This window comes from Colletes gigas, unplaced genomic scaffold (genome assembly GCF_013123115.1).
Source record: "Colletes gigas isolate AHSC1104 unplaced genomic scaffold, ASM1312311v1 Colletes_gigas_Sc00033, whole genome shotgun sequence".
Taxonomy (NCBI): Eukaryota; Metazoa; Arthropoda; class Insecta; order Hymenoptera; family Colletidae; genus Colletes; species Colletes gigas.
In genome coordinates, this window is record NW_025106662.1 from 1,307,445 (window position 1) to 1,333,969 (window position 26,525).

General features: G+C 38.0%; 1 protein-coding gene across 12 annotated transcripts in view; it reads left to right on the plus strand.

Annotated features, from left to right (window-relative positions):
- Positions 1-26,525, plus strand: part of LOC122402145 (tyrosine-protein phosphatase Lar) — a 564,511-nt gene that overhangs the window by 133,764 nt on the left and 404,222 nt on the right. For 5 of the 12 annotated variants that reach the window (XM_043404711.1, XM_043404720.1, XM_043404723.1 and 2 more), the window contains exons 1-2: positions 7,570-7,738; positions 9,791-9,897. The gene's annotated coding sequence lies outside the window, so the exon portion shown is untranslated. Of the gene's footprint in view, positions 1-7,569; positions 7,739-7,943; positions 8,015-9,790; positions 9,898-22,604; positions 22,762-26,525 lie in introns of those variants that run through there. The other 7 variants (XM_043404719.1, XM_043404714.1, XM_043404717.1 and 4 more) reach the window with 6 other exon arrangements.

Genomic DNA, 26,525 nt, shown 5'->3' on the forward strand with positions numbered 1-26,525 from the left:
ATTACTATAACGTACTCCGTGTAATTGTTCAGAGCGGAGAAACATTTCTACGACGGCATCTACTTCCATCTTACCCGAAGAGCCACTGTGATTCACTGTACGATGTCAATCTTCTTTATGTTCCAAATATTCGGGGTCGTTTTTATTATTTTTATAATATGTATGTACATGTCTGGCAATAACTACTTTTTACCAATAAATCGATGACTTTCCCCGTGTTATACAGGGTGTTCGGCTACCTATGGCAAAAATTTTAATGAGCGATAGTAGAGGCCAAAATAAGACAAAAATCAAGAATACTAATTTGTTGATGGAGGCTTCGTTGCAAAGTTATTAACATTTAAAGTTCCGCCTGTAGAATGACAATCCGCTAAACAGCTGCGTTCGCGCGGACGGTTGCGGCAGGCCAGTGCTAGTGGTTCTCACGCAGCATGAAAAATTCTACTTATCGACATTATCGACAGCCTTAGATTTTTGTCCACTTATGGGAATGCGAACACCTTACGTTGAATAAGATTCAACCTGTCTTATGAAAATCCAGAAGGGCATATCAAAACTCGCCCGACGAGATTTTCACAGAAAAAGGGTGAATGCCAGTTCCAATACACAATGTTGTGAACAAAAATCACCCACATGCGATTATACACGCCCCACGATTGTCCACAGTGTCCACAAGTATCCACAAATAATCCTTTCAGGCACTAACCACTATGCAATTAAATAAACACGTACCGCGATTATGTTATTCGTGAATGTCTACGTGTACGTGTATCACGATTCTTCCGAGTTACTTACGAATAAAACTGTTATTAATTTTTCAAATACACTTCAATTTAAAAATGTAAAAAGGAATCGCAGGATAAATGAAATTTTCGCATCGATTTACGTTCACGGCGAAGAATGTAACAATACTAGCAGCTGACTGTGCCATCGATCGACGAGGTTCAGAGAAACAAATGCCGAACAGGCCCCGATTCTACGTCACTCGCCTCGCATATCTCTCTCACACACAGCGGAGACAAAGGGCAGCATCGGCACGTGTTCGGCCAGCTAGTCAGTCGTAAAACAGTATCAGTCAAGCTAGTTCACGCGACACATTTTAGACATATTTGATTCAGTTATGTATTAAGTAGCATGTAAGAAATACAGTGATATAAACAATCAGCGAATACTTATTAAATTCCTGTTTACATTTTTAAATTGAAGTGTATTTGAAAAATTAATAACAGTTTTATTCGTAAGTAACTCGGAAGAATCGTGATACACGTACACGTAGACATTCACGAATAACATAATCGCGGTACGTGTTTATTTAATTGCATAGTGGTTAGTGCCTGAAAGGATTATTTGTGGATACTTGTGGACACTGTGGACAATCGTGGGGCGTGTATAATCGCGTGTGGGTGATTTTTGTTCACAACATTGTGTATTGGAACTGGCATTCACCCTTTTTCTGTGAAAATCTCGTCGGGCGAGTTTTGATATGCCCTTCTGGATTTTCATAAGACAGGTTGAATCTTATTCAACGTAAGGTGTTCGCATTCCCATAAGTGGACAAAAATCTAAGGCTGTCGATAATGTCGATAAGTAGAATTTTTCATGCTGCGTGAGAACCACTAGCACTGGCCTGCCGCAACCGTCCGCGCGAACGCAGCTGTTTAGCGGATTGTCATTCTACAGGCGGAACTTTAAATGTTAATAACTTTGCAACGAAGCCTCCATCAACAAATTAGTATTCTTGATTTTTGTCTTATTTTGGCCTCTACTATCGCTCATTAAAATTTTTGCCATAGGTAGCCGAACACCCTGTATTCAATGAGCGTCGTTACACCGTAGAGTTCAGAAAATCGTCGTTTTTTCCAGGAACCATCTCCAAATACTTTAAAATTTAACAAGGGTTGTTCCTTTTTTTCATTAAATTGTTCTTGTTCCTCAACAGCTTTGTGACACGTATCATTAAACATTTTTTGCAGTGAAGTATGTATATGCTGTATAATGCCGTCATAAGCACATACACTCAATTCACAGCCTAAATCCATCATGCCGCAAAATATATTTATACCTTTACGTGCAACGCCTAACAAACGCATCACGAATACAATTCTGCGGTTAATCTTAAATCTGTTGTTTACAAAATGTCCCGAATTAATTGAAGTAGTCCCACACGCACATGTAACGACGATTTTAAACGCCAATCCACGATTGCCTGCTTCTCCAAATGTTTGTTTTCGTTTTTATGTTTTGCACATAGAAATATCCGAAATTGCACCAAAAACACTGATAAATTCTATAAATCGGTAACAGTGTATAAAATTAGTAATTATATCTGCTGACGCAGCTTTTATTTTTTTAGCAGAAGAGCTCGTTCCTTCGCCTCCGCTCGTCTCTTCACTTCCTGTTTCAGCACTCCTCAAGTTAAATTTATTAGGAGCTTTTCATCGTCTCGGACGATTCGGACGATAATTAGGATTATCATCTTGCACTTTTCGACTCATTTTCACTATTGATTACACTGTATCTTGGAGTTACTTCTATATTTCTATAATGTCTGTTTCTGAGCGTTTTGTCTCGGGTTTTTACCTTTTGCCAATAGATAGGCGTTTTCAGTTTCCACCAATTAGGTGTTCGCCTTATTACACGCTTTCTAGTACATGCTTTTGGTGGGGTTCCTACCTAAGTGCGCTACCCCTTGTATCCTTGCTAGGATGACCAGGTTTATGCTGCGGCTATCGCTATTCAGTCTTCGGACTGTCGAAGTTAAGATATTTTATTGTTGGCGAAATCCGTTTATTGCTTCCCAAAAAAAAAGCCAAAAGTCACGTCCGCATCATAAACCTGTGTCCCCGTCCCGGTCGGCTTGGCTGTTGAGCATCTGGCCATTAAAATCTTTACAATCTCTACCAATTTGCCTACTTTAAAATGCTCTGCGAACGACTGATTTGAATCGAGAGACGCTGCTGAATTGAGCGAGGAAATACGTTTTTCAGAACCGATATACACACAATTGGTTGTAACACAGTTAAATGACAAAGCAACCATAAGACCAAGCGTCCGACGAGCATTCGACTACCCGAGCGCTGCACCCAATACAACCATTTACTTTATTTTGAAAATAAGGTACAAGGAAATCTCTGATCACTTTCTAACTTTTTTTATCGTATTCCTGAGGAAATTTCCTATCAGTTTAAGTAAAAAAAAATGCTCCAAAATTTCATTTTACATAAGGTTCCCCCCTTAACCCGGGACTGATCGATCATTTCGATCTACATTCCGCGCGAACGCATGCGAGCACGAAATGTTCAACAAACCATCAATACTCGTGTATCAGCATACCTCGTGACAACTTTTACTTCCTATTCTATTGTCAGCGATATCATCGACACCTGCGATCCAACATTTAAGAATGAATCCTTCCATTTCCAAATAAATCAAAAGACACGAAACTAACAATTTTCTTTTTTTATATTTTTGTGCATACGTCAAACGATCAATTCATAAAAACAGTTAAATATTTTGAAACCCTTTGAGAATTTTTTTCGTATCGTATCTATAATACAGTTTCTAAAGTAATACGTTCCATTTCGACCGTCAATCTTCAAGAACAGTGAACATTTAGAGATGGAGTGTTGTTTCTAGAAATGCTACGAGTATTATGCTACTTTTGACGACCACAGGTAATAAACACAGCTCGCATAATCACGCTAAATGTAAATGTCGCTAACCTATTCCTGCATTGCAAACAATTTTCTTTTATTATATTTATAGTAATTTTGATCATCTAAATGACTGACGGTGATGCATTCTATTTTTATAAACATGAATATTATTTTGAATATGCAGCGATGCCACTGCAGTGGAAATGGAAGAATTAATATTTTTAAAATAATGAAACGCATGCACGGATTGCTAGAAATTGAAGAATAGGATTTTTTAAAGTACGAGTCTTACGCACAACGCGCTACAAGAAACGAGTGTCTAAAAGCTTCCGTTGCATTGCTCAGACTTGTGCAAAAGTTTGTAAAGTAATCAGAAACATGGAAAGAGACCGCTACGCTACATACACGTTTATACGAGTTTCAAACTCCACCTCCGTAACTTTGCTACCCTTCCGTTATACCGTCGTCTAAAAGACTAGGAACGAAAACACCTCCGGGCTCAAGTTTTTCGAGTTATGCTCGATGTAGGTATGATTTATTAGTCCAACTTATATGACTAAGGACCGTTTTCAATTCATTTTGCATTTTAATTTAAAAGAAACATCAAACTGTGCACGAGACGCAAGAAACGTTTGCTTTCGAAACGATTCTAACGCAAATATCAATTCCAATTCGTATCATTCTAGTTAAAAAGAATTTCGATGATACATTGGATTCGTCGATATCACTAGACGTCGTTTATATTGTTTTAAATTAATACATATTTCATTTCATTCATCATTCTTTCAAACAGTATTATTTTATTTTAACGATGTTTACGTTTTGTAGCAAGAAATGAACGACAATAATAATTCCTATTTACGACCAATAAAGTTTTTTTATTTCCGGAAAGCTGTAAAGGAACGTTTAATGGTGGTTTCAAAAATATTATACTCGAGATTTTCGTCGGAAAATGTTTCCGAAGGGTAGAAACGGTTTTAGCATTAAAAATTCGAGACGAAATTGTACGAGGTATAATAAACCATTATTAATTTTTGTAATATTTCAACACACGGCTTTAAACGTGATTCGAAAATAAATAAATAAAACGCACAGACTATAATTACGTGTACAAAGATTTTTGGGAAATAATTGACAAAGTTCTTTCCATGAGGCATAATTACTCTTCGTCGGAATTCAAAGTCAATGTTCTCAATCATTAAAATTAATTTCAAATGTTTAACCCATAAAGTGGATTTGTAATGCGGTTTCGCGTATTTCGCCCTTAAAAATATCCTTTGCCAAATATTGAAATTAATCCAAGTAAATATGACCATGACAATACGCAAACGAATGGACATAACTGTCATTAATTCTATTCTATGGATATTGAAACAGGAATTTCCTGATTCTGTCATTTCTGTTTAATAACTATTTAAAAATCAATCGAAGAATCTTGACTAATTAGCAAATACGATCCTTCGTAATTTGAGCGGGAACAATGTTATCGATCGAAATTTATACTTGCGATTCAATTCTGAGAAGAAATGAAAACAAACTAGTGTCGGAGTGCTTGATTACGGACGATGAGAAATGGATAATTTATTACAATATTCAACAGAAACAACGAGGGGCTCAGCAAGGTGAAACTCCGTTAACCACGCCAAAAACAGGTTTACATTCAAGGAAAGTTATGTTACGTGTATGGTCGGATTTGAAGGGTATTATTTACTACGAGCGTTTGCCACACAAACAGACCATTAATTCAGAGAAATATTGTTCTCAATTGGAACAACTGACGACGACAATTCCAGAAAAGCTTCCAGAATTAGTCAACAAAATATGTTTACCGTTTCACCGAACCAATGCCAGACAGTACATATTTTTGATGATGCGTTTCAAATGATTAAAGTTGCTTGGATCTTTGTGAACGTTCTTTGAGAAAAAAATTGTCCTTGTTGTTTAGAGAAAAAGATAAGAAATTTTTGACATATATCATTCCATATGATACGTTAAAGAAAATAAATCTGTATTGAACTCACTCTTGATGATCTTGAAAATTTTACGAAATTGGTCCGGCAGTCAACGTGTTATTACAAATTTTCAACGATGTGAAGACTGGGCCGGTTGCAACTGATTATTTGGGATCCTTCGCGTTCCTTGAACACCTAATTCAAAAGGGATAGAAATGTGGCGAGGAAAGAAGCTATTGGTCTAAATAGTAACTGGAAATTGTTGACACTAATTAAGCTTGCGATGCGAGACTGAAATAGAAGCAGGAAGTCACCAAACTTCGTTTGAGAGTTCGTTAAGGAAGTTAGGTGCTTTCGTATGGCAGCGGATAACCAAACTCACGTAACGACTCTTAACACGATGGTCTCCGTACAACGAACGCAAAATTCTCTACTTGAGAAACACGTAACCCGTGATCCTCACAATTTGTAGCACGCGACATTTGACGTGAGTCATAAACTTAGACGCACGAGTTTCATTAAAATTACGCGTTCTACTTTGAGTTTTCTCAAAGCTAAGGTTTAGTAAATAGCTGCTGTTAAGTACTCTGCCGGGGCAATTCGGAATTGGTAAAAATTTCCTACTGTTGGTTGCAAGGTAATCGTTAGCAATAAAACGAGGAAATCTAAATTAGAATATCTCCATATTTGAACCGAAACGTGATTGTTTGTTATACAAAGTTATTGAAAAAATAAAATTTACCCCTTTGAAACGAACGATCTGGTTTATTTCTTTTTCGTATCGTCAAAAGGAAATTTAGTTAAAGCTGTCACTTTGTATACTGCATCGACAATTAACGATTTACGCAATCGTAATTATCAAGCGCATTAATATTATTTTGTTGTGTTATACATTCGTAAACAATTACATTTAGTGAGGGAATTAAAACGATGGTAAACTTGTTTCCTGCGATGTTCACCATTTCAGTTTCGTTGCGTATCGTGGTATATCAAAATACACAATTGCAACGTGACTAGCGAATTAAACATCCGATTATATTTGATATGGAAACATTACTCTATGCAAAGTATGTGCATAATATTGAATTCTATGTTTAAATATTTAAGGAGTAAAAATATAATATTAAAGTTTCTCTGTTTTATATAATATGTTTAAATACACTTTAATTAAAATACAGAAAAAGTATGGCGTATGTGTTACAAACACATATTTTATGTGAATATATTGTATGTGGCGCCACCTATAACCTGAAAGCGCAGAACATTTCAAACGACCGTATAAATTTCATTCGAGAAACCAAGATGGTGTATATCATCGAGACGAAATAAGAAACAGAACTAGCAATTGGATTTCACACAGATCGATATTTTTCAATCATAAGGTAAAGATTCATTGTTTTAGAAGAAATATATATGAACATTCTCTTGTAATACGCACGTCGTAGCACAGATGAAGTATACGAGGTCTGTGACCGTAGTTTTCACTTGAGATCTCTTGATTAAAGACGATGTAAAATAATATAAAAATGAATATTACTCACATTGTCAATCATACGCTTGCAGTATATAACGTGCTGCACATTTACTCGTACTGTTAATTATTGGATAGTGGAAAATTCGTGTATCCTTGCTTTCCGTTAAATCCGAAGGTAGGTTAGGAAGAAAACCATACACCGACTGCCACAAATGCTTGAATTACTGTTATATTCTGCTTTAAATATCGTTAAATTTGCGATACACTTGCTCAGTCATACTTTCCGATTGATAAATTGCATTTCGATAATGATAATCAATAGAAAAAACTTGGATAAATGAAAAAAAATCGTTCAGTATGTTACTTTACTCGTTCGAACTTCGACTACGGTTTTACTCTTCGTGGGTAACCGGCTATTTTCGGGAGTCTCCGCCAGATGTCGGGTGGGGGACGCCAAGGCAATATGGCCGCCCAGTACTAACACCGCTATGGCGACTTTCTTGTCAGTTTCCTAATTGTTGCCTTTTTTATATATTTTACCCAAGTTTTTCTAAAAATCAGTGTGTAGTGATAGACGCAGTGTACGATGGTTTACGATGTAACGACAAAACACGGATGTTGATATTCGATTGGCCGACGTGAATACGAAAATCGTGGTAAGTGTTTTGCTATTTCGTGCGTAATCGTTTGTTCTGCCTTTCTACGGTCGCCCTCCAAACAAGGGGCCAATCAATTTGTTTACATCGCATACTGAATTAATTACGCATTGCCGATGCAACAATGAACGTCGTAACACATGATGTCGTTCGAAATACAACAATGCAAATCCTACGAAACATTCGAAGGCAAGCATGCGTCGCATGTCAGTCGAGCGCGTCAGTACGTACATATAACCTCTCGTATTTCGACGTGCTTTCCATCGTCGTTTCACGGTGTGTACTTCGTTGTTTTTGTCTTGCGCGTTTTGGTTTGACCTTTGCTTGAATATTTATACGGAGCTCCGTTAGAATTGTTACTGACCTTTTACTGCTCGTACCTCGTGGGTGCGTGGGTCCTCTGTTTTTCCCCATTTCCGCGAACTTTCTAAAGGAAAAGTATCGATTTTATGGTGTTCCTAAATAGTCGCATTATTTAATGCTAACCGGTGCGTCTGTAACGCGTGGTATTCGAGTGCTGTTATGCCCTTAACCCTCAGACAACGGACTACGTGACATTCGCACGCACGACTCCGAATCATACCTGACCCATAGTGAAATTACTTCTATACCCATTTTTAAACAAAGTGTTAGATCGGATTGCTTTACATTACATTCACGATACGAAATTGTTGTTTTTTCAAAAACATGTAAAAGTAAGTGAGTGGCAAATGTACAATGCACGTGTAGAGGAAGTGCTTCAATTCAAATCCCTAGTTCGTTTTATATTTTCCGAGAAAAATACGTTTTAAGATTCCCTGATCACGTGTTAATTATTTAAATTATATATTCTTATTTCAAGATCTGATTAGATTTTTAGTAAAATCAGTCTATGGATAACGATAGTTTTCTCTTGCCGGCTTAAATGGGTAAACTTAAAACATGAATATTGAATCGTAAAATAAACAAATTTTTTTCCGGAAAAATTAAGTTAAATTTTATTCATTGCGGGCTTAATTCACATTAAATTTTGGAGTACAAACAATAGGGAAATGATGAAAAATAACGTGTAACTGAAAATTATTTTATCCGATGTGTACATTTAATTTTAATTTAATGGATTGTTGCACATATATTAAGGGAATTAATTTTTGTTGATTTGTGACAGCGGTTTTTGTAGAGAATTTCTCGATATACGTCCATAATTGTAAAATTATCTTCTCTGCTGTATGCAAACACCGTTCGCAAAGGTTTCATAAAACAATACATAAATGTTTAAATCAATATATTAATTAAAATATTCTTTTGTTTAAATAATTGTTATTTTTAATTAAAATAGCTTTAAAACGACATGTTGAATATATATTACATTAACTTTCTTATCAAAGTTGCTTTGATCTATAATGTGTTTTCGTACATACAATTGCATTTGCAACGTGACTAATCAATATTAGATTAGGATTTTTAGCTTTTGCAATACTGATATCGAGATATGTACCTCAATTTTTCCTGATCGGTGTTGTGGTATAAATTATTCTTTCGCCGCAGAAACAGAATCCGATCGTTCTAAAGATACGAATGTGGGTGGGAATGGGAGTGGTGTTGTATGTACAACTGCAGTGTAAACACATGGATCTATTCTGAGATAAAATAGGCTTGAGAAATGGGTCTTCAATGATCCAGCATTTGTTATCAGAGGGCAGCAATACGCAACACTTTATTCGAATAATAGATTAATAAAATCAACATATGATCAATAAAATCAACAGTTAATTTCATCCATTTTAAAATATTTAATTACAGAGTAGCTGTGCAATAAGCTGTGCAAAAATCTGTTTAATGTAAAAATTAGCTAAATTGTTGAACTCCTCTCATTCCTCTGACCGCTCAATCTCGTTAAATAACTTGGTAATTATAAATCATGCATTTTTAAAACTATTTTATACTTTTGAATTATGAAAACGTTGTCCTTGCATACGGTCGCGATGTAATCAAATTGTATTTGTTCCTTAAACCGACTATAAATATAAATCGTTCCAAGACGATTAAGGTTTTTTTTCTGTTTATTTACAGAGGGAGCTTAAAGAGGATCGACATTGAGATTGGATACAGGTGCGTACCGACGGAGCCGTCCCAAGAGGGGATGAGCGAAAACGTTCAGACACTAACTTCAAACGAACGTATGTTTATTTTTGGTTATATTTTATTTATTTTTCACACGCGTATCCAGTAATGTGCACCTTCCCGAAACACGAACACACGCGACTTCCATCCAATGCTCTTATTTTACGTTATCTACTTTCTAACGATTCGCTCTTATAGAATTAATTATTATCACCTCTTTGCCTGAATGCATCACGCTTTGTAGTACTTAAGATCATTAGTTTACGAAATCTTTATATTTCCTTACATCTATCGAACAATGTCGAGCATTGTCGCGAATCGTTACACAGTCGGGATATTGATAACGTTTATTGTCTGCGTAAATTGTATTGTAATTGCGCGATAAAATACCAGTTCTCCGACCTTTCGTAGAAATCATTAATACGCGATCGTGTGGTTCTTGTCATATTATATCTTCCAGGAGTATTATTTATTTCACGTGTAACGTTACTGGATATTTTTGCAACCTTTTTTTTGTTGACGAATCTGAATAATTGAACGTGTTGGCGCAAAGTGAAACTGACCCTTCTCTAGCATATACGCTGATTTTTTAAATATTATTTTCATTGCGCTACCAAGAAACGTCTGCAAAGTATTCTACACCGATTGTTATGAAATTTCTCAGGTTTCCAGGGTAGTTAAAAATACGTGATACGTTTTTTTTTTTAATGATAATAATATAAGTTAAATGGGGGTAATTCTGATAAAGTTTCTCACCCTAATACTGTCTTGAAAACTGTTAAAGGTGCAGGGAAGTTCTTTTAATTAATTTAATATTTTCTTGAGAATTTACTAGATGACAACATTCTTTTAAGTACTATTTGTTTGAATAATATTCGTTTTCAACTTTACTAAAAACCTCTTTAGAGAAAACTTATGTACAATTAAATTCTGATGAAATTAATAGGTATTTGATACAGACATAATGCAAATATCTGTTAGTACAGTAATGTATGTCTCCAAGCGCGATTAACCCAGATACAGTTTATCGACTTGCGACGCATAATAGTAGTTTCTGTAAGTTTTTTTTACTTCTATATTAATATAGTTATTCAAAATGATTAAAATAGTTTATATTCTTAGTATGATATTTGTAATTTAAATAAGTAATAAAAGTTCTTTTAACGTCGAAGAAAAACAAAATATTACTTATTAATATTTCTGACTATGGAACAGAATTTTGAAACAGATTGAAAAATTATTTAATGGAATAACAGATCTTTCGTTGCCGGTATAGGCGAACACACATACGCTGAAGTTTGTGTTGTGATGTTTTAAAGTAATCAACTACGATCTAGAGTAATATGCAATAGACTGCCCCGGAATACGGTGGAGGGGTTGCAATGTTCACGATGGGTTTACAAAGTATGTACCCTATAACGTCCGAGAGTTTGCGAAGATTGTATCCCACTTATTGATCTAGCAAATATGCACCGCTATACCCCAAGATGAAATCAACTTTTTGTGTGTATTCATCTATTATAAAGCATATTTTGTTGCTTAATATTTCGGTTTATTTTATTATTATTTTTACTCGTTGTTCAATCTTTAAAACATAACTGATTACATTTAGATAATAAAATTGTTTTATATCAGTTCATTGGAGGAGAAATATTAATCATAAATGTTTTCCATATACACGTTTAAAAATATGATCATACACAAAACTAGTTGTCATAAAACACTAGATTTCTTGTACATACGTTTTAGAAATCTGAAAAATTTCATTAAAATCGGGGAGGAACACTTCGCGAATGGATCTTGTAAATGTTTTCTAATCGTTGTTTTATCTGAAAACAAGTTATTTTATTTGCATTCTTCTGCCAATATTAAGTATTTTTTCTTTATTTTTTTGCCTGTTTTAGTTTATTTTTATGCATGACACTGTTTATGAGATAGTCTGTGAGATGAATAATTATGAGATTAGATTAAACGTGAATGCATAATGGTAATTTCAATAGAATATTGATATTCTATGGACACCTATAAATATTTTAAGTGCAGTCACGCGTTATACTTGCTGCTCACTGAATATCAAAGGCACATTATATTACAGTTGTTATGATACTTTTTGTTTCTTCTTGCACACGTCGCAGCTTCTCACGATTGCAGTTTAATTTCTGATAAGTTTGTACCCTTTAACAACCAATAATGAAGAATGATGTACATATAGATTCCCCATTCTCGAGCAGTGCGATCTATTTTTCCCTCGAATCGAAACGTTTTACTGGTTTTTGCGAGTGAAATTGTGCGAGGATAGCTCTAGAAAAGTATATTTAAATTATTTTCACGCGTTATTTTTTAATTTTGTTATCACATTGTCTTCGTTACAAGGTGGTATTTATATTACCATATAAACAAGGTGAAAACACCTTGGGAAGACTCGAACGAATCAAGGAAGTAATGTGGTCGATTTCCACTTTTATTCCATAATTACATATTATTGATTTTGAAATGTATTTAATTTTTTTTACCGACTGTTTTAACCCTTCTATTTTATCGACGAATAAAGCATGATAAACGAAGGTAAGTCCTTACCGAGGTCACGGAAATGACTTTGCCGACGATCCCTACGTCGAATTGCAGTCTGTGACCTAACCCGTTGCTGATAACGCGTACATGCACTTTACCGACAGCGAATTCGTGTCGCAGTCTTCCAAACCATGGACGGATTATGCGAAACGAAACTCTTGCGGTGCTTTCTCGCGTATTATACCATTCGTTGCACCGTATTCTCCCATACGATTCTATTACCAATGGCTGAAACTCTAGGAATGCTATGAGAAGAGAATCATTCGTAGCTGGAGTAGTGCACTGCTTCAAGAAGAAATCGAATCACCGATTAGGACAGCGAAGATCAGTGAACAATAACGTAAACGTGATCAAGAAGAGGAATCGAAGTCGCAAAACGCGTACTCGTTCTACTGAGTTATCGGGATCGACGGGAATTTTATTCTTTGACTATTTAACTTTACAAAACACATCGTAATGATGTATGCGCCGTATTTAAATTAATTTGTTCGCGTATCAAAGAGATATTGGGCGGATGTTTCGAGATTAAGCTTGCAAAGTACGTTCGAATACCATCGGGCGAAAAGCGATTGAAGCAACGGCTGAAAAGTGAAAAGGGAGACCATTATTCCGTCGATTAATCACACTTTCCACGTAGTGGACACAGCGTTTGTATAGAATTCATGCACGAACGGGTTCTGGTACATCGACGAGAGGGTTGGCACTTACGTTCGTGCAGGGTTAAAGAGGGAAAGAGCAAGGTGGAAAAGCGGGAATCAAAGCCAACAAGCGGTGTGACTCGTACTTTGGCCGTGTTGGCTTACACGCGAGCAAACTTCCGATCACGCGCGCTCGCATATTATTTTTAATCACTCGATATCGCGCTCGAATGCCTCGTACGAGCTCCGAACGAACACAACGATTATCCGTAATTGGATTACCCTTTTTCTTACTCACTTTTACATAGACATCCGTCCCATTACCCAGCTCGAACGTGTGTCATGCTTGATTTCAGACATCGGTGTTGTTAATTTCTCCTCCTTTTTTTTTCGTTTTGTTTTCGCTGGGAAAACGTTCTCAGCGGGTCGATAAGTGCTCACTGTACTACCGCCACATTTCTACAGTCGCGTTGCTTTATTCAATCTTGATGTTATTTTCTATGAAATTGAGAAAATTAAGAGGTATCAAAAATAAATTACTGAGTGGCTGGCGCAGCTGTTTCGGGCCATAACTCCGTTAGCAATGCATTTGGAGAGAAATGTCAAAGGAAAAAGACGAATGGCTCGAAAAATACTACACCCGTAGGACCATATATTTTATTATACGCGCAATGGTGCAAGTGCATTATTTTTTCAAATTAAAATGCATATTCTTTTGCATAGAATCCATTCAACGTTCTGTTTAAAATATATTGTGGTGAATTGATAAAAAATGAGATATTTTAAATAATTGTGTTCGTCGAGAAAGATGGTTTACATATATAATAATGTTTTTAGTTTGATAATAAACATTAATGTCTGGATGATCTACGAATTAATCATTTTTTTTTATTACTTTGCTCCAAGACTTTTTTGTAGAATGATCTTTGCAAGTACTCTTCGAATCATTCATTGTTTGACATTTTTCTCTAGCAGTTGCGTGGCCCACCCTATATATTCACAGGATTAGTCATTTAAGGGGGAACGTATGAGTAGAATGACTTAATCTAGTCACCCCTTTGGACATAGATAAAAAGAAAAGTATACATCATATTTGCAGATAATTCTATAGTATATTTTACTTCTTTGTTTAATTTTTACAGTCATTTATAAATGTAAATATTAAAGAATGAATTGTGAAATTAATTCAGCACTGAGCTACTTCTTACTACTAATTAATTCAGCAGGGTAAAGGATAAGGGGAGACACCCCTTTTTATGGCCGAAAAGTAATATTAATACGTGGGTATTCTTCTAGATAATACAAAGAGTCTGATATGAATATTTCACCCATGTATTATATGTATATACCTCCATTAATATTTTTGCCATTTTTCATAAATAAATGTTGGGGTACACATACAGATTTTCAAAAATATTCGAACGTGCAATAATACGAATCAACAGAATTTAAAACAATCAAGGATGCCTTGCATTTACAAAAAAAAAAAAAAAAATTATATAAGCTTTCTTGGAACACATGCAAATAAACGTACAAAGTTTGAACAAGATATTACGAGTAGTTGTCGAGTAAAAAAAAATTGGGAGAGAAACGCCTTTCTTAATTCAGTGTTGTCTTAATTTTCTGGACGTTCTCAACAAAGAGATACTCTCTCAACCATTGGATGCTTACCTACTTCTTGTTGGAATTCGTGCACGATGTACCAAAGAGGAACCATAGGGTATAGGGGGTAAAAAGAGCAGCAAAGGGTGGAAAGTAACTGACCGCAAAAGCGACGGTAAGCTTTTTTATTTCCTTTCCCTCTTTTTTTTTTTTGTCCAGAGACCCCATTCGTTCATTAGACTCGAGCCGTCCGACGCGTTCGCCGGCCGAAGCTGCACTTCCCTCAGCTTCCTTTAACCACATCCCTGCCTGTAGTCTTTCCTTTTCCTCCCATTTGTCTCTGTCTTTCGTTTCTCCTGCAACGCTATCTGATATTTCATAAAGAACGCCGTGTTGTATCGTGTTTTATGAAACGCGCCAGTTTCCGCGGTTTCGTTCCCTCCCCCCTATCGTTGCGAAAGCTGGAAAAGAATTAAACCTGTTACGCAAGCAGACCGTTAAGAGCAACATCAAATTATAAAGATGAACAATGTAAAAAATGGTAGCGCTACGCTTTATTCCGCTGCTCGAGTTGTACTATTTGGACACGTTGGCACTCGCCGAGACTTGGCCAGCGAGTAAGAACAGCCAGGGACGAAAACATGAAGAACAAACGTGCAGAGAATAAACCAGAGATTGGCGAGAGCGTATGAATAGAGGCACGGTGGTTGCTGCGGTGGTTTAATGACTTTAATGACCCCGCTATTACGTCGGACACAGTCACGACGGGTTAACAGGCGATAAATAAAATGTAGACACCGGTATAGTGATAGCGCGCGATGGTGTTCTTTCTCGTCGAAACATTCTCATTCTTCGTTTCATTTCGTTAGATGCAAACGTATGTTTCCTAAAATTATTTTAAGTTGAGACACAACGCTGCCTGTCACAATATGGCAACGTCGCACCCAGTTCTGCAGCGTGATTGGGTCCCTACCCGATTTCGCCTACTGCCCGCCTCTCGAAGCTCAACTTAAAATAATCTTACTATACAATTTCATCTTACACTTCTTTCGTGGCTACTTGGCAAAAGTCTAGAAGCAAACTATCTTTTGAGTTTTGAAAAGTATTTTCTTGATAGTGTAGATATATATTAGAAAAGTTTTGGTTGTTTACTATACGGTTATTTCAGGCACACAGAAAAGTATTTTACGAGAGGAATATGGAACTAAATATATTATAAAATTTGTGCAATTATCGAGGTAACAAATTCGACGAGTAGTTCTAGGCAGCTTATTCCCATCACTACCTATCTTAGATGTTGCTTAGCAACCATCCCCTCTACTTGTCGACACCATGCAATGAACGAGACTTCCGTGCAATAATCGAGTTTCTACTGTATCTTGTTTCGGTCTAGTAGCCAAGCGTTGTATATTCTATATAATAACACTAGAAAGACCAAGCTTTGTTGAGAACCAACGTGTGGGGTACTCGTAGAGCCCATTTATGTTTTCTATATTTTCGATTAGAAAATAATTTTGTATGAATAATTAAATACACGTGACGATCTATGTGTTCGGAAGATACAGATATTGCTTGGTAATTATTAACTTAATCACAACTTAGAAGAGACTCAAAGTGAATTCTGAACGTAATCGGTTTATTCTGAGAAATAATATATGTTATTAAAAAATTCCAGTAAAACTACTTCTGATGCTTTTGCAGTCGCCGTGTATCATAATGATAGACGAATATTTCTCACTGCTCCCGGCTAACAATATCTATTGTTCGCGTAATTTTTTAACACAAAACATGGAGCTTCGTGAAAAACACCAGCAGCTAGAAAGCTGTAATTTCTACTGTTCCGAAGCCGCGAGTCAAATGTTTCGGAGCCAAACATCGTACTGCCGAATCGAGGCTTTCATTTGCATTTTTCGCGTGTAAAGCTCTTTCTGAAATCTTCGAAAGGTCTTAGTACATCGGATATAATCGTTTTTGAAATTTTTCGCGCTACCAGCGATCTTTGACAGTGTAGGTATAGTAGTAGAACATATAGTTTAGAATCGCTTTGCCAAATTTTCTCGAAAATGAAGCCTCCAATGCAATTTTGTCATTCTCGATTTTCGTCTTATTTCGAACCATAGAATCTACCTCATCTAATTTGTATCGTGAACTACAGTAATGATTCTTAAAATGAACGAGATTCGTAAGTCGAACATTTCTATCTCTGTCTCTTCTATCGCCGCGTATAAGCATCTGCTGGTGCCAAAACGAATAAAAAATGAAATCGAACAAAAGCTTTAGTAAAAGTGTCGTAAAACGATACAACTTTGCCACAAGAAAATTTGTATAAAATGGTTGTGGAATCGCTGGAAAACGGCAGAACCGAGTTTGAATACCAGTGACCTAGTGTGTGCACTTAACTATGTAAAGCGAAGTACGCGTAGTAGCTAAATGAACGTGCGTGTGAAGAGGCGGGAATGCAGAATAGAGGGATGGTTCGAGCCCGTGGATACAGAGAACAGGTTTATGTTCGTAGATATTTTAGGAAAACGCCGGGAGATCCGAAGTACGTACACTTGCGAATTGTGGTAGAACCTGAACCGAGCTATGGCGTAACTACTGCCCGAGGCTGATGCTTCAACGGCGGGCTTCGGGTCTCTTGGTTTGCCAAGCGAGATCCCACTCTCTTACCTTTTCTGACCCTCTCCCCCGCCTCGTTGTCACCAGCGTTTGCCTCTCACCTTTCTTCCTTTTGAGCGCTTTTCGAGCCTCCGGTCTTCTCCGATTCACGCTCCTTCCCTTTTGCCTCGTCCGTTCGTCGCGCGGCACTTTCTTGCGAGGTTGCGTGCTAATTAATTAAGAACGCTCGAGAGGAACGGTGATCCCGGAGAGAAGCGACAAGATAAAATATTCGAACAAAGTTTGCTCATTTTTCAAGACCCCGCGACGCCATGCGACACCGCTAGTCCATGTTTTAAATATTGGAGAACCTTTAGACGCTACTACTGAGCGTTCGAAGGTGCCGCCATCGCTGTTCCGCGGCGCGATCGATTCCTTTCCTCGGGATTTCCCGACTCGCGATCGAATCGGTTGGGTGCGCGCGACGAGTCGACGAGACCCCAGGCTCAACGAAGAAACCAGAATACGTTACCAACAAAACCAACTGACACCTGATTTCATTACTGTCACTTAATGAGTAAGCCAACCTTAAACCCTGCTTCGCGCGAGCGTACGCTTTGCCGCGTTAAAGCTAAGCCGAGGGAAACGTGGCAACCGAAGGGTAGAAGCAGATTTACGTCTCAGGTTTAAAGGCAAATGAAATGAAATGCAACCGAATCTTCCTTTTTTCTTTAATCCAACAAAATGTCTCAGATTCGTAAATACAGGAACATGTCAGTACTTACGTCCTTGTACAGTGTATCGCGAAGTCATTGGCACTGCTCATGATTTTATAGAAGGGTTATAATTAACGCTTTGTGACAGGATTTACTATGGAACTAAAAAAATTAATTCTCAAGTTAAGATTTTGAGGAAAATAAATTTGATAAGATTTGTGAATGTTTGCTACAAAAATAAGTACTGAAACAAATTTTCGGTTTTCTAGTCTACAATATTCTGAAATCAAAATTTTAATCTTGCAGAATATTGTATGTTTGTGATCTGACAATGAATGTGTTAAAATAAGAAATAGATAGTTTAGATCAGGCATATCCATACGCTTAACTTTTTTATTATTTATGTTTGGAGTGTAGTATGCATATCTTATCTGACATTCAGTATAGTTTCTTACAGCGCTCAGAGAAATGCATCTTCATTTATTTAGTATTGAAAGGATACATTTTAATAGCATATTGCTATGGTAAGAAAAAGAAACGAAAGTTTTTCGTTGACAAGATGGAGGACACTGTAGGGACACTGAAAACATAATATACAGTTTCTATCAATCTTCTTTAATACATTCTTCATCACTCATAAATTTCTTATAAATAACGGAATTGGTTACCTACTAATGTATACGAAGTTAATACCGAACTTATTTTGACAGAATAAACAATTATAAAGTTATTTATTTATATCAAAGTTAGATAGTAAACATCGCACTAATACCGTGTAGAACTATGATACATCGAATGCTTAATATACAAATTTATTTCTAGCCCCACGTACTCATTATTCATTAACAATATTAATATGTATTGAATGGTGCAACTGAATAAAATATTCTGCATTTACTTATGTATTAAATTTGATATGTTAATATATTCAGCACTCATCGACCAGCCAATTACAAGATAACTTTGTATTCTGTAGTCGACGATGAATGGCAAGCGAATACTTTTAAGCATTCGACTCCAAACAGAATACAAATTAGGAAGGTTTTCGTCGAATACCTTTTGAAATATATTTTCCTCACCCCTGGCATACCATACGTTTCGTTTAATCGATTTTGTACCGCGATCGGAGAAAGACAACCAAGATTGGAAGCGAATTCGTATTCCGCGGAGCACTCGAAACTTCTAGGAACCCCGTTAAACAGTTCGATGCAACTTATTTGTGTCTCGTTGTAAGAATGCACGCGTACAGTTGCAGGCCATTAGATACGTTTACGTTTTCTGAGCATAAAACGGCGTTTCTCAAGGATTTCTCGAATCTCAATTGACCTTACACATTTGTTGCTTACATTATTTATTTTCTTTCAATTGGTTTTATTATAAATTAAATCAGTGTGGTACTTTAAAAATAAAAATTGTATTGTGTATCGTCCAACGAATTAGTATTTGCAGGTAATCTGAGGAAAGTAAAAATATATTTTATAATATTGAGAAGTTTGTTAACTGCACTTGTACGTTTTCATAATATTTTAAAATATTTAACACGTTATGTTTGCTTCCGGTCTACCCTACTATTTTTGTCTTATAAATATTACAGATTCATCTAATAGTGAAATTAGACAAGTTTTTTTTCCGGATAAATTTCCAAAAAACAAATGTGTCTGAAATTTTTTGGTATATATTTTAAATGTATTAAATTTTAAAGTTTACCTCTTAAATATTACAAATACTCAAAATTTAAGTTCGAAAGAAGTCTCTATGATCCCAGAAGAGATCCCACCAAAGAGTCTTAATCGAGCAAAAACGTAAACATTGACTGCTCGCGAATTTGATATCGGTGGTTGGTTTTGGCTTGTACCTTTTTTCGTGCAAAAATGTCCTTCAAAAACGCTCTACTGCACGGCACGCGTGCTCTATCGTACTCCAGCGTGCGAGAATTGGTTCTAATTTATGTCGAGCGTTGAGCACGAATAGCCGCGATACAAGCTGATTTATGCGTAGGCTACCAACACGTTGCGCGTCAACTTCTGTCGGCCTGGAACGCAGATAAAAATTGTTCCGGTGATGCGTTAAAACAATTGTTCGATTTCGTTCGAAGGCGACAGTTATGAAATATTTCGATGTTTCTGTATCGATAGACGCGTTAAGTGCCCGAACAATCTGATAAAACCGTAACCCACAAAACCGATGACGATTTCAACGTTTTCGAGTCGCATTATTTTCCAACGTACATAGATTAATAATTTGTGTATTTATAAATGATTTATTCGGATCGTTCTGACGGGTTCATTCCGATCAAAAACTTAATTTTATTATTCTATACTTCAGGACAGGGTTTCCAATAGAATTTTTATTTCATTTATTATCGCTAAAATGTTCATAAATATAGGTCATTCAATTTTTAAATACACAAAGAGAAAATAAAATGAAAATACTCGATGAACCAGTCAGCCATTACATTAAAGTGCATAATAATTTCGAAAAATAAAAACTATATATGCACGATAATGTGGCTTATAAATTTGAATGTTATTTCGCGTCGCAATGAAAATTAATGCTATATTCACGTCCGCGAACGTGTTAAACGGATAGATCGGAGTTCCTAGGGAAGTTTGGCGACACCGTTGGATTTAGTTTAGAATTGTTAGAATTTGGAAGATTTTCAGGCACGGAGCGATCGATTACTCCGGACATTGCCAGTGCTGTCCAGCGAGTGAACAATGGACATTAGCTCTGATTAGGACATGCAACTGACACCGTATACGTAATCTGGTCTCTGTATTCCTGGAGGGCACAGAAGGTAGTACGTTCATGGTGATCCAAGGACCTGAATCCATAATGGTATTAGTGCGACGGCGGTGCTCACGGTAGAACGCCCAGGAACCATGCAATCATTGGCACGCGAGAGTGCGCCCTGTTACTGCCGGTGATAAGGACTACAATCGGGGCACCGACCGACCACTCGCTGTTCCGATGGCTTCCACCCTTAAATCGGTTAAACAGTTCCTCCTCGTCGCTCGACGACGAATCCTACGGATTCTCTACCCCGTCGGAAAGCGTTATCGGTCGACGTCTCTCGACGAAAGAACAGCCCTTCGAACGATCCGCGTTCTTCCCGCGCAGTTGCATCGGAAACGAATTTAGTTGGGCCGACTGGAATTTACTTATCGCGTCAAATTGACAGCACTTAAATGTAATAAGACGACGCAGGGCGAGGATGGCGCAACACGTACGAGAGAAGTTGATGCGATTTAGCTTGGAGGAACACTACCCCCACCACGGGCCGATCGATTCGATTTTCCGAAGTCAGTTTCCTTTTCCCGCGTTCCGTTTCCGGAGCATCGGCATTATTATTATTATTAAACCCTCTTTATAGTGCACCGTAAATACGATATACAGTCGCATTCGTACACTATAATGGTGATTCTTATTTTTACCAAATTTTGTTTTACTATACTTTGTTTATTTTTATTTAGAAATTAGTCTCATTTTGTTTTTTGATACTAATGTTTAATACTACAATTACAAACCAGATAGAGAGATATAAATAATTTAAACTAAACAAAAATTGGCAGTACGTGTGTGTTTTCCCCATCCTAGTACCGACCGCGCCCAATGATGCTGCACTCTGGTGACCGAACGAGAACCGGTGTTTTTAATTTATTCATGTATAAATCCTTAAATATTTAAATGTGTGAGAAAATGGATAACAATTTCAAAAACATGACCATTTTTTTATTTATAATCACCGTTATAGCGTACGAATGCGAGTGTAAAAATTTTGTTTTGAGCGATCCTAGCTGCGTGTAGCCTAATATTTTCTCACGAAAGCTCAACGTCCTTACGATCGACGACTGCTGGTCGCTGGCTTGCAATTTTTCTTGCACCCTCGCTAGCTGCTGGACATATACTGCTGCCATAACTGTTTCATTACGCCGCAATAACTCGTAATGAATTATTCCTTCGCGATCCCATCACAAGAGCCTTCTCTTCGCTAAGGTTCGCGTTGTAGTCTCATCGAGGTCGCTTATTTCCGTCAACCTACCGTCTTTTTCGAACGAAATTAACACTGGTGATGTAATTTTCGTCTTCGATAATGATTTTATCTAAAAATGGGTCGCTTCGGTTCCAAAATGGAATGAAAAGTAGCTTTATTCGCCTTCCTTGCCTTGTTTATTTTTGGACAAGTGCTATGTATATGTATTCACACATTTTGGTTCTTAAAATAGTTTTTCCTCGAAATGGCGTTTCCTAATATTAGTTAAATCAGTGTTTTTCAAATCACTGCTTCGTTAAATATCTTCAAAGTTTGAACTTGCAATGATTAACGGTTACAAAATGTTACTGTAATTTTACGCAAAATTATTTATTTATAATCGTTAATTAAATTACATTTACACATCTCGGTAAGTAACAAACGTTCAAGGCGAACGATCGAAAGGAGTTTCGAGTTTCAATTAATTATACACGCGAGAGATAAGTTATCATTCGCTGTAGGTACGATGTTGTCATAGAGTTAGAGATATTTGGAACACCGAAATTGTTGTCGGAGTTGGTGGATAACAATAGCAACGGGTATGAGTCGAGGTTCTCGTACGTGGAGTGTGTCAGCCAGCTGTCATCGTATATAGGCGAGAAACGTCATTGCGAGGAAGTAGCTGGCGAAGGCTGTTTCAGAGGTTCCAAGACGTCGCGTCGCGTCGGTTCGTAAAGCGCTATCATTATCATTTTCGTTCTCGTCTTTCGTTTCGATCGTTTCTCAAATGCTGTAGCGCCAATCGAAGATCGTCCACAGACGGTGAGTCGTACAATTCTTATATTTTGACGTCTAACGCGTACGCCAGACGGGCAAAGGCTGGTAAATTTCAAGGCGCAGACCCCTGAAACGTATCCAGTACACGTATGAAAGCGCAATAAAGAAAAGTGGCGTTCGTGCTCGGGGCAAAACGCGTCGCCGCGTACTCGTTCTCGACAATTTATTTTCGATCAAGGTGGCCGTTGCTGATTAGCGCGACAATGCCAGCTTTGTTCAACGATTAACGACGTTTTATCCAATTCCACCCATTCCGTGTACCCTTCCCGGTTCCGATAATCGTACGTTCGAATCCGGATAAGATTTAAAGAGCCATTCTCTACCCGACTCGTGCGAGACGTACCAAACCCCGTACGTAACGCTTTTCATTAAACTTTAAGCTCCGAACATCTACGGGAACGAGAAATCCTGTTGTCGGCTTATCCTAGCCAATTTACGACGACGTACTGCCATTTTGAAACATCGACGAATGTCTTTTTCTTGGCGAGACCCGGGGGTTTCTATTCTTATTTCGCTTTCTGGCACAGCCGATCGACAGAAACGAGGCGAGACAGAGAGGGAGAGAGAGAGAGTCTTAGAAGGCAATGACTTCCATTGCTCGAGGAACCAGAGGGGGAGAAACGATGCAGTTTATCGGTAAAGCCAAGAGAGCTTTTCAGATAAGACTAGTTTTTTATGGAATTTGATACTCGAACCAGGGGTCGCAACGGCAGATCACCCCCGGATACTTCGTCGAACCGCCCGGCATTATTATTTTAACCTCGAGATCTCCTCTTTCTTCTCCCAGAAGCGTGGTTAAGATACCGTCGAAGAACACTTCCGGGGCTTTTATTCGTGCGGCAATTATATACGCCTGGTCTACAGAGGCCTCCGCCGATACTTCGTGGCTCAAAGATATCGTGCGTGCTACTTCTTCTACCCGTTCGATAATAAAACCGCCCGTTAGGGATACCTTTTTCTCCGGAGGAAGTACATACTTTCTGCTCTTTACGCCAGCACGAAAGAACGTTGGAATTCTTTGGAGAGGTTTCCGCCTTCCACCGTTCTTAAGAGTATCACGAAAACCTACTACGGACTCGGTTCATGAGATGTCCTGCATTAAAGATGGTGTTGAGTTGTTTGCTCCACTTTTGGCTCTCGCCTTTTCTTTCCTTCTTCTCCTTACTCGGGAACATTTCTTCTTGTATATCACTGCACACCGAAAATATTTTTCACGCCCGTGACTGCGCATTATTCTTTTCCTTATCCTCGCGAGCTTGCAAGCTTTCTCTTGTTATCGTGCCGCGCTTTTTCTTGCTCTTGTTAAGCGAAACACACGGAAAACGTTGTGTTTTTACGTGTATCGTTTCCCCTTCCAGCAGGTACCTTGTTTCTGGATAGGATTGCGAGAATTGATTGCTTAAACCAACGTTAAAGAGACGTGGCCTTCCTGTTATGAGAAGAAATAAGCGAGGTAGCGGGAAAGAAAGAAAAGAAGTGAGGTTTTTCGTTTTTACTCATCGGGAAAGCAACCTTAGCTGGCTCCGCCTTAGACGCCGCGACATTTAATGGTCGGTCGTGCACTTGTGAGAAAGGAAAAGGTTGAGCGTCTCCCTCTGTTGGCGAACGCGGAAACTCTTGCCATAGGGCGGTGAAATTGAATTAGCGGTGGGTTCAAATATTTAATTCTATCAAAATTTTAGCTGTTATTTAACAAGCGACGGAAAAATTTCATTTTTTATTCATTGTTTCTATCCCCGATAAGAATCGGTGTCCGTCTCCGGCGTAAAGAGCCACTTTCGTCACACGCCAATCAACGGGAGCAATTCGATTCGCTGCGACAATGAAACGGAGACTTCTAGTCTTAGCCACTGTCGTTCAATCACGTTCGTGCGGTACCCATTTGATCGTTCAACGTATCCCTCTCATATCGACCAAACGAACAGACATTTCTCAGTTCGAAACGCCAAGATTATTTGTAAGCACTCGAGCGGTTTGCTTTGGATTCGATTTAATTTGAGCCTTCAACAAGTCGTTGTTGATCTTAGCTTTTCTATCCTGCTGAAATTTTAAGAACCTTATCTCCGGAATCTTGTAAACCAGTCACACTCTGTGTACACTTATAGTATCCACGCCCACCTTGGTTAACGTTTCAAGTTGCAGTCAATACATTATGATCCTAGAATCTAATACAATATACCGTGTATTGAATTTTAAGCTTCACAGAGCAGTGTTTAATCGATCGTTATCCTCCCCTCGAAAGATTTTCGACGATAAAGAATGGCCTTAAATATCATTTTGGTAAACCTCGTTCGTAACTGACACTTCGTTCGAGGAAAATGTTCTTTCACGGCATTAATCGTGGGATTTTTCGACACCTTTCCATCTCGTATTGGCCGAAGAAGGGAAACAGCAACCGGGAGGGGGTCGTTGATTGGCGGTTAGTCGTGGAACAGGTCGGAAACGCTCGGAGCTCGTGCTAAACTCGTAGCCGGGCACGGCGGTCGTTAGAGACGTGGAAGGATTAAAGGCTCTTCTTTCGAATTTCGCGTCAGTCAGCTGTACGCCGAGATAATCCGCGGCGGTGTGTATTTGCGACGCGTGTATAAAATACAGATCCGTCGCTGTCGAGCTCTTTTCTCGTTCCCCGCTTAATAACGCTTAATAAACGACGACCGATGTCACGCGAGACGCGCCGACCGGTCGCTCCGGTGCACACTTTCCTTCTCGTTTCTCGACTCTCTTGCTCCCTTGTTCGCCCTTCTCCCACGCTTCCCTACTTTTATACGGCCAATGAAACGGATTAAGTCCTTTGCGCTTGTTTCTATGGCGCGTGCGACGAGGGGGAAACAGCCGAAGAAAGGAGTCGGAAGAGAAACGAGGGTGCAAGTTTCGTGTTCTTTACAACGTTGTCGCGGAAAAGCTCCCGCAACGGTTCGCGATGTTCGCGACTCGCTCGAACGATTCACCACACCGGATTTACTTCTGACGAACACGTTTAGGGTTATTTAATTAACCCTCACTTACTATTTTATTTATTCTTTAATATAGATACGAAGCAGAGTTCACGAACACCTACAAAAGAGTATTAAACACTACCGTAGAGCATCAAACAAATTCATTTAAAATCAAAAATAATCTTACAAGAAAAATCGATAGGGTATAGGTCCAGAAAATTTTCGGTAAAACTGAAAAGTTTCAAATCGTTCTAAAAAAATTATTTTTAGTTGCAGGGGTCAATTACAATCATTTTTGGTGAATAGTCATAACCCCGCAATCCTATGCACTCTCGAGACAAAAATTCTTTAGTAGGTCTACTCGTGTACCACGTCTGTGATACGAGTAACTGTATATGTATAATTAATTGAATCCAGCTTTGCTCTGCCTTATCAACGCGACGAATTACATTTCTTTCTTAGCCACAATTACGATACGCCCCAGCCAAAATGGTGGAAGGGAAACAGTTTATGGGAGCAAATATCGCGCGGAAATCGATTTTCTCGTCCCCGTAAACCGCATCTCGCAATTACTTTAATTAATTATGATCATACCAGGTACGGTGGAAACGTAATGAAATTGATTCACGCGTAACTGCCTCCTGTAACTTTCGACCTCTGAAGTTGCCGAACGAGAACTTCTTCTTCTGCTTCCGTTCGCGAAACACCGGTCCCCATTTACTCGAATAGAATTTACTCGACGATTAATTAACGTCGCGGGAAGGGAACGCAGCCAAATGATACTAAAAACCGATGGCTCTCAAACGCAAACAA